General features: G+C 36.3%; 1 protein-coding gene across 1 annotated transcript in view; it reads right to left on the minus strand.

The window, feature by feature from the left end:
- Nucleotides 1-13414, minus strand: part of LOC108737480 — a 120871-nt gene that overhangs the window by 72795 nt on the left and 34662 nt on the right. The window lies entirely within an intron of this gene.

Below are 13414 nucleotides of genomic sequence, written 5' to 3' on the forward strand. Positions count from 1 at the left end.
AGGCTGTAATCTACCTGCTATATGTACAAGGGCGGGCTGAAAAGTTCGTAGGCTGACCCATATATGGCTCTACTAGTATCAAATCCATATGATTTTTAGTTAGCCTTAACCTTCAAAAGACACGTGCATAAATTTGACAGCTGTTGGACTATTATTATCTGAGTTATAGCATTTTTAGTGAAAGAACTTTTGTTGTTTGAAAAAGAAAGTGCTGGTTCATCAAGACAATGCACCGTGTCACAAATCAATGAAATCGACGGCAAAATTCCATGAATTGCGCTTCGAATTGCTTCCGCATCTACCGTACTCTCCAGATCTGGCCCCCAGCGACTTTTTTCTGTTCTCAGATCTCAAGAGGATGCTCGCTGAACAGAAATTTCGCACCGATGAAGAGGTAATCGCCGAAACTGAAGCCTATTTTGAGGCTAAAGACAAATCGTATTATAAATTTGGTATCGAAAAAATGTATGACCGCTATAATCGTTGCATAGCCCTCGAAGGGAACTATATTGAATAATAAAATCAAATTCTATCAAAAAAAATATTTTTTTCTATGCTAGCCTACGAACTTTTCAACCCGCCTGTCATATTGGCAGTACCCCGAGCGCCTTAGTACTACCATAACTCTGACCACAGATGTCGCAGCGTATGTTTACCATTAATCATATTTATATGTCCACGAAATTGTATCGTTAACAAACAAAAAGGTATGAAAAGTCGTGCAACAGTGATAAAAACAAATTAAAGAGCCTGTTAGTCTATTTTGTTCACGTGGACATAGGTACCTACTATTTGTTATGTTTATGTCGCAACATTTCAGAATATGTACGAAATTATATTGTAAATTTCTTATAATTTAGATTACTTTTCATCAAGTACCAAAAAGATGCCATGAAAAGACATGTCTAATGCATTTAATGATAACGTAAATGGAAACTCCCCTTTAAACATTTCAGTTATTTTGTGCTTATTATTTATTAATATAACACATTTCACGCTTTCTTCGAGCTTTAGTTGTACTTAGAAATTGTAAACCGCTTTGAGTCATTCGTGTTAAAGACAAATAAATATTTTAACTGATCTACAGATAAAGGCCTTTTAACTCCATAATACTTCAAAGAAAACAAGATGAAAGTTGCAAATCAAAGATCGTGGTGTACGTATTAATGAAAGCGGTATTTTTATTTGTTTAAACTAGCAATTTCGACAATTATCACAATAGTATTTCCAAAAATAACATGTCTACCTGGTATAAATAAAAATAATATCATCATCATCATAAGGTCTTAAGACTGGTTGGACACGCACCTTCACTCTTTCCTATTCTGAGCTAATCTTCGCATTTCTTTGAAACTAGAACAACCCACATCCTTAACTATTTGCGAACAGTAATCTAATCTAGATCTACCTCTACCCCTCCTAACTTCCGTTTCTGCCTCTAATATGTCTCTGATTAGACCTTCATGCCTGAGAAGGTGTCCTACCAACCTATCTCGCCTATTTCTTTTATCGACTACTATTGAGTCCTCTGTTCTCTTATTCTTTCTAATACCTTGTCATTTCTAACCTGTATCCATAGTATCCTCATTATTCGTCTGTAACACGACAATCTTTTCTTTTCCGCAGCGCCCACCGTCCATATTTCGCACCCGTACAGCGCCGCGCTCCAAACATACACCTTTAACAACCCTTTTAGAATTTCTAAATTAACCGTTCGCGAGCATAGAAGTGACTTACTTTTATTGAAGGCGACTCAACCCTGCGCTATCCTCTGCTTTATATCCCTACCACTCCTTCCGTCTTAACTTATCTGTCTTCCTAGATACCTAAAATCAATCACTTCTTCTATTCGCTCTTTCCCTACTTTTTCTTCCCTTGCTGTTAAAGCCGGGTATAGAAACAGAAAATTTGTAAGATAGGTTGTTTGGAATATTTAATGATTTATAGATAGATTTTATGCTTTGGAATGTATTTGTAATTGTAATTGTTATGGGGTTGTAATTCGAACTAACGATGGGAAAATCCAATCATTCACTTATCTAGGAAACGGTCTGAAAACGTGTACGTACAGGTCCACTACCCTGGAAAGTACACGTACTCACATTCTTAGAACAGGTCAGTTGTTCCTCCCTACTACTATACGTTACATTCCAAAATTATTGAACCTTAACTTTTTGAACACGCCCATCAAGCATCAGTATTCTCTTTTACAATAAATTTACACAGAACTTATCAGTAACTTGAACAATACAGAACCTTTCAGTAACTTAACCAAATAAGAACAATATTTTATTCATATTCAGTAGTTTAATTTAGTATAACTTGTTTGTTATTTGTTTTCGAATTAGTTTTTAAATAAACTATGATCAAGTGTTGGTAAAGAAGTATTTTTTCTAAACCCAGNAAACACCCTGTCCATACTTCTTTACCCTAAGCTGAATCTGTAGTTATAAGAGGTAGGTACGTTTCAAATCTTTCTGGCTGCAATTAAAAGATCGCCCTTCAGATCGGATGAGGACACTATTACGATTATATTTTGAACTGAATTCATGTTCGACAATTTAGTAGAGATAGAGAAGTAAAAACAAAATGTAACGAAACGTGTGATACGCTAGGTACAAGGATAGGCAAAATACTAAAGGTGGTGGGAGAAACGAATGACAGGGACATAGAGATAGAGAGTCACCACCTACAGAGTTACTAGGCCTTAAACAAAATGAAAGTAAGAAACCCTGGATAACAAATGAGATTGTAGGATTAATAGAAGAAAGGCGGAAATAAACTGGGCAGACGAAGAAGGGTAAAAAAGATAGAGGGCTTTAAAGTGGGAAATAATTAGGAAGTGTAGGGCAGCTAAAGAACAGTTGATTGATAGGAGGTGTAAAGATGTAGAAGAAAAGTTTGAAGTAGGTAAAACCGATGAGGCTTATAATATAATTAAAAGGAATTTTAGAGAAGTAGAGTACAGTAGTACTTATATAAGAAACGAGGCAGGGGCCATTTTGATAGAAAATGAGGAAAAGGCAGATAGATGAAAAAAGTATTTAGAGAACCTATACACAGGCCATAAATTAGGAGATAGATTAGAGAAGGAACATAAAGGTTGTTAAAGTAGGCGCGGCGGAGAAGCAAATGTTAGAAGCGTTCGAAATGGGGTGTTACAAGCGAATGATGAGGATACTGTGGATAGAGAAGGTTAAAATGAAGAGATATTAGAACGAATAGGCAAATAGATGACTCTATGGAAATCAATAAGAAATAGGCGAGACAGATTTGTAGGACGCCTTCTCAGGCATGAAGGTCTAGTCAGAGATATATTAGTGGCAGAAACGAGAGTTAGGAAGGGTAGAGGTAGACCTAGATTAGATTGCTGTTCGTAAGGTTAAGGATGTGGGTTGTTCTAGTTTTAGGGAAATGCGAAGATTAGCTCAGGATAGGAATTGGTCTTGGTGTTGCATTATGATAATATACCGGTTTACACAGCACTGATAAATAATTAGAGACCATTTCGTCAAAAATTCAACTCACATCGTGCCATAACCACCACATTCGTCTAATTCAACACCAAATGATTTCCGGCTATTCCCTAAACTGAAATGATCACTCCGTGGATACCTTTTCGACTAAGTTGAGAAAATACAAGCCAAATCTACGAAAGCTTTGGAGGTCATACCAAAAAGGACTTTTCTGACTGTTTCGAGTGTTAAAGCCAGGTATAGAAACAGAAAATTTGTAAGATAGGTTGTTTGGAATATTTAATTATTGTAGGTAGATTTTATGCTTTAGAATGTATTTGTAATTGTGCTTCGAATTAACGATGGGAAAATCCATTCATTAACTTATCTAGGAAACGGTCTGAAAACGTGTACGTACAGGTCCACTACCCTGGAAAGTACACGTACTCACATTCTTAGAACAGGTCAGTTGTTCCTCCCTACTACTATACGTTACATTCCAAAATTATTGAACCTTAACTTTTTGAACACGCCCATCAAGCATCAGTATTCTCTTTTACAATAAATTTACACAGAACTTATCAGTAACTTGAACAATACAGAACCTTTCAGTAACTTAACCAAATAAGAACAATATTTTATTCATATTCAGTAGTTTAATTTAGTATAATTTGTTTGTTATTTGTTTTCGAATTAGTTTTTAAATAAACTAAGATCAAGTGTTGGTAAAGAAGTATTTTTTCTAAACCCCAGCATTAACATTGGTCCTTCGAGCCGGATTTAGAATTGTGAATTACAAACTACAGATTACGAATCACGGATTGCAGTTTGTGAATTGGCGAGTTGTACTTTTATGAACTTCAGCTCTAAGTAATTTGTTACGGAAAATTAGTGTGATTGTGAACTTTTATCATTTGAGACTATATCGAACAGTTTTGTGTGACGCTTCAGAGCTCTTTTCCGTGAACCGCCGATCGACGTGGTGACCTCAACCTATCCTGTGACGTTCCAGAGTACCTAGGGGACATACGAATACAACGGACGATAAAAATAGGGATTCAAGCTAAGGACCCTATCAGCAAACTGTAAGTTTTGATTTGCGTTTGGTGACGTCAATAATGGCAGAACTCAAACAACTCACTCTTCAACGTGGACATGTAAAGGCTACCTTAACTTGCTTTGTCATATCTTGAATCTATTGAAACAGGAAGAGAATTAATTAACCTCCAGACACGTTTACGAATTATCGAACCACTCTACGNATCTATTTGGTTGTATACATATATTGGGTTTTATTGGTAATTGTTTGAATTGTTGAATATGAATCGAATTGAATGAATTGAATGAATCGAATTGATGGTTGGATATGAATAGATATAAATCGAATTGATATGAATCGAATGCGTTTCATTTTTTCAAATTTCAGTATTTATATTAGGTATTGACGAAAGCGACACGCCCAAAACAGGCATCTCTTGGGGTAGGTAATTGACCTTACTGGTCTTGTCTTCGGTGAAATACCGAACCCCAATAAATTCGGTATTTCCGCCAATATCATAAATTTATGGTTGGTCGCAGATGTTTACTTAACAACTACTTTGAATTTATCCTACACTATAGACCTAATAAAATAAAATATTCAGAAAAACTACTTAAGAAATATGTACAGTAATATACAAAACACACAACACCAAACAAGTCTAAATGTCTAGTATGTAAGTATTATACAAGTAAATTCATCTGTGTGCTGTCGGAACTACATACAGAGTGCTGATGAGGTTCAAATAAGACGTTACGCTTTTATTTATATTTTAAAGGTAAAAACGTTTATTTCTCTCTTCGTATAAGGCAAAGTGTTGATGCAAATGAGATGGCAACCTTACGCACAAAATTGAACATGTCTACGCAGTAAAAGCGTCGACCACTACGACTACGACTCTTTTCAGTCAAGTATCCTCAATAACCCCCACATGTGCAAAACGAACCCTTTCTTGTCTCCCACTCGACTCTACTTGCAACCCTTATTTAAGTGGCGTGTTTAACGTGAACCGCTGGAACAAGTACATTACATCCTTATTATTTAGTTCTTTCTCTTTTATTTACAAAAAATTAAAAATACCTCTGAGTATTGTAAAGTATCTTAGAAAAAGTATACGTTACAAAAGAATGTGTGAAGATCTTCAATTATTCAAAGAAAATGCCTTCCATATGTTTGGAATGTAATATAGTTAATATTAATGGCTACGCTCAAAAAATATGTGAAAAAAAGGTGCAGCGAAAGCTTAAAATACAATTTCCATTCAATGAGGAGGATTCTGTTTGATGTGTTTGTTGTAATCTGTTGGCGATGTATATGGCGGTATCCCGCCTTTCGTTTCTTTTGGTTATTACCACTTCGAATAAAATGAACTGTATTCTCCTTACTAATTGTTTTTTATTTACACTATAATACACTTAATTTAATATTAAACTATCGATAAACACTAGCTTAATAAATTGTATAATCAATTTGGTTGTTGTACATATATTGGGTGTTATTGGTAATTGTTTGAATTGTTGAATCGAATGCTTTTCATGTTTTCAAATTTCAGTATTTACACGCCCTAAACAGACATCTTTGGGGTAGGTAACTGACCTTACTGGTCTTGTCTTCGGTGAAATACCGAACCCCAATAAATTCGATATTTCCGCCAATATCATAAATTTATGGTTGGTAGCAGATGTTTACTTAACAACTACTTTGAATTTATCCTACACTATAGACCTAATAAAATAAAATATTCAGAAAAACTACTTAAGAAATATGTACAGTAATATACAAAACACACAACACCAAACAAGTCTAAATGTCTAGTATGTAAGTATTATACAAGTAAATTCATCTGTGTGCTGTCGGAACTACATACAGAGTGCTGATGAGGTTCAAATAAGACGTTACGCTTTTATTTATATTTTAAAGGTAAAAACGTTTATTTCTCTCTTCGTATAAGGCAAAGTGTTGATGCAAATGAGATGGCAACCTTACGCACAAAATTGAACATGTCTACGCAGTAAAAGCGTCGACCACTACGACTACGACTCTTTTCAGTCAAGTATCCTCAATAACCCCCACATGTGCAAAACGAACCCTTTCTTGTCTCCCACTCGACTCTACTTGCAACCCTTATTTAAGTGGCGNAAACAGACCCCTTGGTCAACGCTACTATTGTTGCTATGCACCCTTCAGGTACCCAGAGAAAGTCCGGCGTGACGTAGTTGGGAACTCGGACTTTCCCAACATTTGGTACCTACCTGAAAGGTATAATAAAGAGGCCCAAAGCTGTTTGCAACACAAAATTTGAAGTTATATAGAATTACAATGTATAGATATATACAAAAAAAATACAAACTAAATTAACTATAAAAAAGAATATACATATATACACATCGACACCGAACAGATTCAAAGTACTCAACAAAACTATATCGGTTCTGCTAGAAGGACACTGTACATTTTGTAATTAAGTTTTCCAAAAATTAAATGTTTTTGACCTCTACATGATGAAATTCAATGGATAGCTTTCATTGCATCTTTAGAAATAGCCTCACTCCGACAAGTTTTTAATAATTTTCAACAATAACAAATGCTCAAATAATCTCTGCAATGTCACTGTCACAATTAAAACATCAACAACTACCAATTAATTATAAACACATAATACAGTTAGAGTAAAAAGTAGAGAAATGCCAAGCACGAGATGAAAAACAGTGGGACTCTCCGTGCTTGGGGTGGAACTGATAGGGGTTTGTGAGGCGCCTGACATTGGTAACCGAAGCTAGCGACACGCGATAGCCAAATCGCCAGATGTGTGACATAAGCAACTTCGTAATGTGCCGGACCAGGTTAATGACTAGGAGCACTGGTTATAAATATGTATATTGCTCTACCTATAAATAGTAAATAAATGATGTGATGGTGATGTAGCCTGGTAAGTGAGTGTAGTAGTACGTTATCATACTTATGTCAAGGGGGGAAGGCTGCAGCCTTCCTTTAGAAAATGTGGAAATGAGTGGGTGGACCACATGAGGACGAAAGAGAAATAAGATATTATATGTGGAATGTGCAAAGAAATTAGAGAAAATTTGAACCAAGTGTAACGAGTCATACATATTTATCTCTATGTAATTATCATGGGTGTGAGAATGAATTGATCGCCTGCCACGTGCAGATGATAGGGGAGCTTCGAGATATTCGAAATCGTTTTGCAGCGTCCAGCTAAGGGTTCAGTAGTGTTAATTAAAGTGGTTTGTGCGATAACAGGGAAATACCTAAGTACACAAATCAAAGGTAACATTTATTGTATTGTTGTGCTAGAAGCCACCCTGAAGATAATATCAGCACACAGGGCAGATGGAAGTGACAGTGAACCGGTGACATCCCGAATGCTAAGCTATAATGTAGAGATGTTGAGAGTTTGGCATTTACTTTTGGCTATTTCATTCCTTCCAACTACTAATGCTGGTGGGCGAGCTGTCTCTTCGGCATAGTCCGGAAGGTCCTATTTGATCTCCTTTTAGGAGTCGTGAGAACGGGAAGGTGTTGGTTGGAATGAGACGGGTAAAGTGAAGACAGAAATATTGTATACAAAAATTGTCTATAAGTGAACCATGGAAACCCCAGAAAAACTTGGAGTAGAGCAGACGGATCCGGAATCGAGTCGGTGTTCTCTCGAGTGTTAAACAATGATGGTGGCTGGAGGTTATGCCGCTCGGTTAGTATTAAGCGTATTGATAGTTTATGTAGTGATATGCGTTGTTTAGGCTAAATCCAAGTAATTAGTTTAAGATACAACCGTTATTTTCGGCGAAATTTATTCAGTCAAAAATTTAAACTAACGGAAAAGGTCATAGCCTTAGTAAAAGATATGTGATAGGGATTAACGAAACAAAGGGGCGAGTCAAGGTCGATATGAAAGATAGGCCATAGGGTCAGGGGAAGGTGACAATCGCATGACCCTGAAACGACTTATTAGTGCAGGAGTGCATGTAATCGGACTGAGTGGCATTCGTCGTTTGAAATTCTGACCAGTGATGAAGACTGGAACTACGGTGAGCCCGGAAGCCCCAGGCGGAAAATCTTCCTATCTGCCCAACCGTCTAAATAATTATGGTTACAAACAGCATGTTGATGGTGAAGACCTACCTAATTCCTACCAAACTTGGTAAGGATTAGATAGGTCCCTGCCTCGTGATTAAATTGATAGAGCGTTGCAAGGGATATTGATCATCTCCTAGGAGAAACAGGTAGGGGTCGCCGTGCGCTGAATGAGATCGAATGCAATCGAGAATAGCGTTTCTTTATTTCCGTGTTTTATTTAGAGACACATTTGTGACAGACTTGCACACTCTATCTTTGCTATCTCTACGGCTTTGGTCGTAATATATGTTTTGTCAAAATCAAATTATTGTACTAAATACTCCAAACTAAATACATCTGAAGATGTTAGAAACCAAAATATTAAACTACCTTCAGGAATTATTTTAGCTTATAGGTTTCAAAGTAAAACTTCATACGATTTGAATGAATCTTCTTCCTCTGCTCTGCTTACCTAATTTATGAATGATTCCATATAATGGTATATGGATTATCCTGTAGTGCATTGTAACTTAAGACAATAGAAAAGATAACAGATATTTTGTGTTGCTGTTTCATAATGAACAAACTTAAACGTTTATGTGAATTATTTCGCATTATAATAAATAAAAGATATTACGGTTTGTGCAATAAAGATTGCATTTCTTATTATTCGTGTCAAGGTTTAGTTCATTAATTGCATGATTAAAAATTAATAAATCAGTTATCATTAAATAATTAAATCAAAGCCCGTATTTATTCAACAATGTCCAATTAACACTCGAATTTCTAATCTGTCTATTTCGTTTTGATAACTTCGGCACTTTGCAAAAGCAGATATTCATGTGACAAATGTTTATCATGGTTTCAGTTTAATTATTATGCATAATTAATGAGAATCAAACAACATAAACTATGTACGTAACTATTATCTAATTTTCAAGAAGTGCATAATATCTTTTTTCTTCTTATTAATTACTAGGTACCTCTTAAGAGTTAGGTTATGGTTAACCTCATTTCCGTCCTTATTTGAACTAATGGACGTAGTCTGAGCCCTACCAAGGTAAACATCATCATCATAAAGTCGTCAGTCCTAAGACTGGTTGGACACGTACCTCCACTCTTTCCTATCCTGAGCTAAACTTCGCATTTCCCTAAAGCTACAACAACCCATACACTTAACTATTTGCGAACAGTACACTAATCTGGGTCTACCTCTACCCCTCCTACCGTTTCTGCCTCTAATATGTCTCTGACTTAACCTTCATTCCTGAGAAGATGCCCTACCAACCTACAGGCCTGACGCTGGAATAGGCGGAAATTTTAAAATGGCGTGGATGCGCGGTAGCAAAAGTAGGCAGTTTTAGGTATAAAGATTGCAGCCCTCATTCTTCAGTATTCCTATCAGGGGCGTCGATTAAATATTTAAAAATAGGGATCAGTGAGCAAGTAATAGACAGACAAACAGAAGAACTAATTGTTGATGTTGGTGACAGTGATAGAGATTTCCATGATGAGAGTGAATGTGAAAACTAACTATAAAACAAAATCAATAGGTTATTTTTTTCTTTTTGATAAGTCATGTTTTTACATTATTTTCTAGTACGCTACTGTCCTATCTGTATTAATACTATAATTTGCGCCTACTTAAAGCTTATTTGTGTATCTGTTACAAGTGACTTACTCAAATACGTCAAAAATGGGCAAGTACCTGCACGATCGCTCGCCAGCTTCCTTCGTCAGACCTGTATCTCGCCTATTTCTTATTGACTTCCATAAGTCCTCTGTTCTCCTATTCTCTCTAATACCTCTTCATTTATAACTACGGTTGCCACCTTTTCAGGCTTTACATAAAGTATTTCTCGACTAAAAGGATAAAAAAAAGTACTCAGCATAAAAATAAAGTATTTTATTTTTTGTTTTTAAAAACATATTTTTTGTTACACCTAGCAGTCAGTAACAAATTGCTGTCGCTCTTAAATACATTAATAAGCCTCTAAACATGGCAAACAAAGAATTAAGTAAACTAAAAGTTCATTTGTAATTAGTTTTAATGAAGCTTTATTCCTGCCCTCCCGCTACTTTGCGTTCATAACAGGGAATACTCTTTCTGTAAATGCTGAAGTGGCCGGAACGGACAGCAAAAGTGACACTACCTTGAACAGATTTGGGAAATCAGGTTGTTCCGTAAATATGGCTTACCATTTTTCTGTGCAATATTATTGATGTAAAAATACTCTGAATTTCGAATAATCGCTTACAAAATTACGATGTTTACTTAAGGCCTTAAATAAAGTATTTTTGCGTACTTTATGTGTCTTGTAAAGTATAACGTACGCACAGTCGAAATAGAGTACAATACTTTATAATAAAGTACGGGTGGCAACCCTATTTATAACCTTCTCTATCCACGGTATCCTCATCATTCGCCTGTAACACCACATTTCTAACTTTTTCTTTTCCGAAGTGCCCACTGTCCATGTTTCGCACCCGTGCAGCGCCGTGCTCCAAACGTTCATCTTTAACAACCTTTTTCGAATTTCTAAATTAACCGTTGCGAGCATAGAAGTGACTTTCTTTTATTGAAGGCGACTCGACCCTGCGCTATCCTCTGCTTTATATCCCTACTGCTCCTTCCTGACATATCTGACTTCTTATATTTTTCTTCCTTTGCATACCAGGTATACATATATATTACAAATTCGCTACCGAACTGAAAAAGTAATGCTTACATAGAAATAAAGCACAAAATAATTCTCTCTTTTTGATCTTCTAATGGATTCAGCTTCCATAAGTTAACACTAATACGTTAACGTACACGACAGCCAACCAATAATAAAGTACTATTTAGGGTACTCTTTTCAACGTTTTGTATGTGCATGTATTTTCCTTGGTTGTATTTGAAACCAAGAAAATTGTTGGTGCATTTCATGTGTTCACAACCTGCGATATTTCACGCTGATGTGTGGACATACTGATTGACAGGCCCGTTGCCTGCATTTAAAATTCGATTTATTAACATCAAGCAGACCGTTATGCCTGATAAAAATAACTTATTCTGACTTAATTGGATGGACAGATGTAGTCGCGGTTTGTCTAATCTACGCGGAATTATTAACTGGCGATTAAGGTCAAGAAAGCGTTGCTAACAACTGACTGCACCGTGGCGCGACCGCGAAGCTCATAACAATTCGCAAAACCAAATCGCTGCGTTCGCCGCTGGAATATCAAATGGGCTAGGCAGCATCACCGATCGTATCATAGTCAACACTCAAGTGTTCTACATTCTACAACTACGTCTATTTATCCATGGACATTTATTGAATTTTAATTTAGGCTTTTCGAAAACCATTGCCAACATGCGTATCGGATTAGTCTCAAAAATAAGTTTATTTGAAATGGCATATTGAGAAGTGAGAAGTATGCCAAGCTGAAAGGAATTATAATTACATCTAGCATTATACATATTTCAGAGGAATAGAAATTTTAATTGAAATGGTAGTTTATTAAGTACGAAAATAACGACTTTATTCAAATGTAGAAACAGGAAATTGTTTAAAATAAGAAGCCAAATAGTTACTCCATCATATAAAATTGTTGCATTGCGATCATATATGAACTTCAAAACTTCGGTACACTTTTGCGACATTTATTGTGAAAAGGGAAGGGGGGGGGGGGAATGAAGTTCATTTCACTCGTAAGGTAAGTACTTTCCTAAAGATGTTTATCATTGATAACGATTCTAGAAGAAACTATGACTGAAGACACTGAAGAGTTAAAGTTAAAAGCAAATTGTCCTAGGTTCTCAATTGAATTTTAGGAGGCACAACTAAAGACACCCTACTCAATGAGGTAAGTCAAAAAAGTATGCTATTCACTCAAGGCAGTAAGTCCAAAGAACTATTTTACGAGAAATCTCATGTCCGCCATCACATCATCAGCAGTATTTGTGGTAATCATTGTAACACTAGGAGTCTGCTAAAAATTGAAGAACATACGTCACCCATAGAATTTCATTAACTCTCGAATGACATCTTGATCCATCATATTTGAGATTTTTATGAATCCTTTTGCTCTATTTCAACCCTCTAAAATATGATTTTAGTAAAATACTTTCTTTAAGATGTAACAGTCAAAACATGCTCTCAAAGATTCATTCAAATTGATCCAATAGTTTCGGCTGTGCGCTGGTTTAGGTAGGTGTATAAACAAGATGGCGAGGAAGCACAATACCTTACTCTAAAATCACACCGATTCCTTCATGTATCAACATCATACAAACCAAATTCACCAAACGAGTCATCGACAATGAAATTCCCATCACAACAAAAACCCTATCTCACAAACCCCGAAGAATCACAGACTAACCCAAAAACAAAATCCCCTTCCCAAACTAATGGCAATCACTTCCGACCTTCCTGACGAATTCCTCGATTACCTAGAAAACCTACCCATCCTCCTACAGTAACACTCACACACACCCATAACCACTAAATACAAAATTATCGAACGCATAATACACACGGCTGAAGAGGACCTGAATTGATAGGTCCTGTAACGGCCCGAGGTAGAGGAGTTTTAGTCGATAGGTCCGAGGACACCTTCCTCGGGAATCCGACACTAACCAGTCGTATGGACAGCTGGGTCGCTGGCTGCCTTTTGAAGATTTCCCCTCTTCCACGAAAACAAAAAAAAAAGCTGTGAAATACAGACAGATAGAGGTACTAGTAAACGCCCCAGTAGCACACGACATTGGCCCAATATTTATTCTATATTGGTACAATATTGTATATGGGCCCAATATTGGCAATTTATAGCCAATATTGGTAATATATAGGACATATAC

This window comes from Agrilus planipennis, unplaced genomic scaffold (genome assembly GCF_000699045.2).
Source record: "Agrilus planipennis isolate EAB-ADULT unplaced genomic scaffold, Apla_2.0 scaffold155, whole genome shotgun sequence".
NCBI classification, from domain to species: Eukaryota; Metazoa; Arthropoda; class Insecta; order Coleoptera; family Buprestidae; genus Agrilus; species Agrilus planipennis.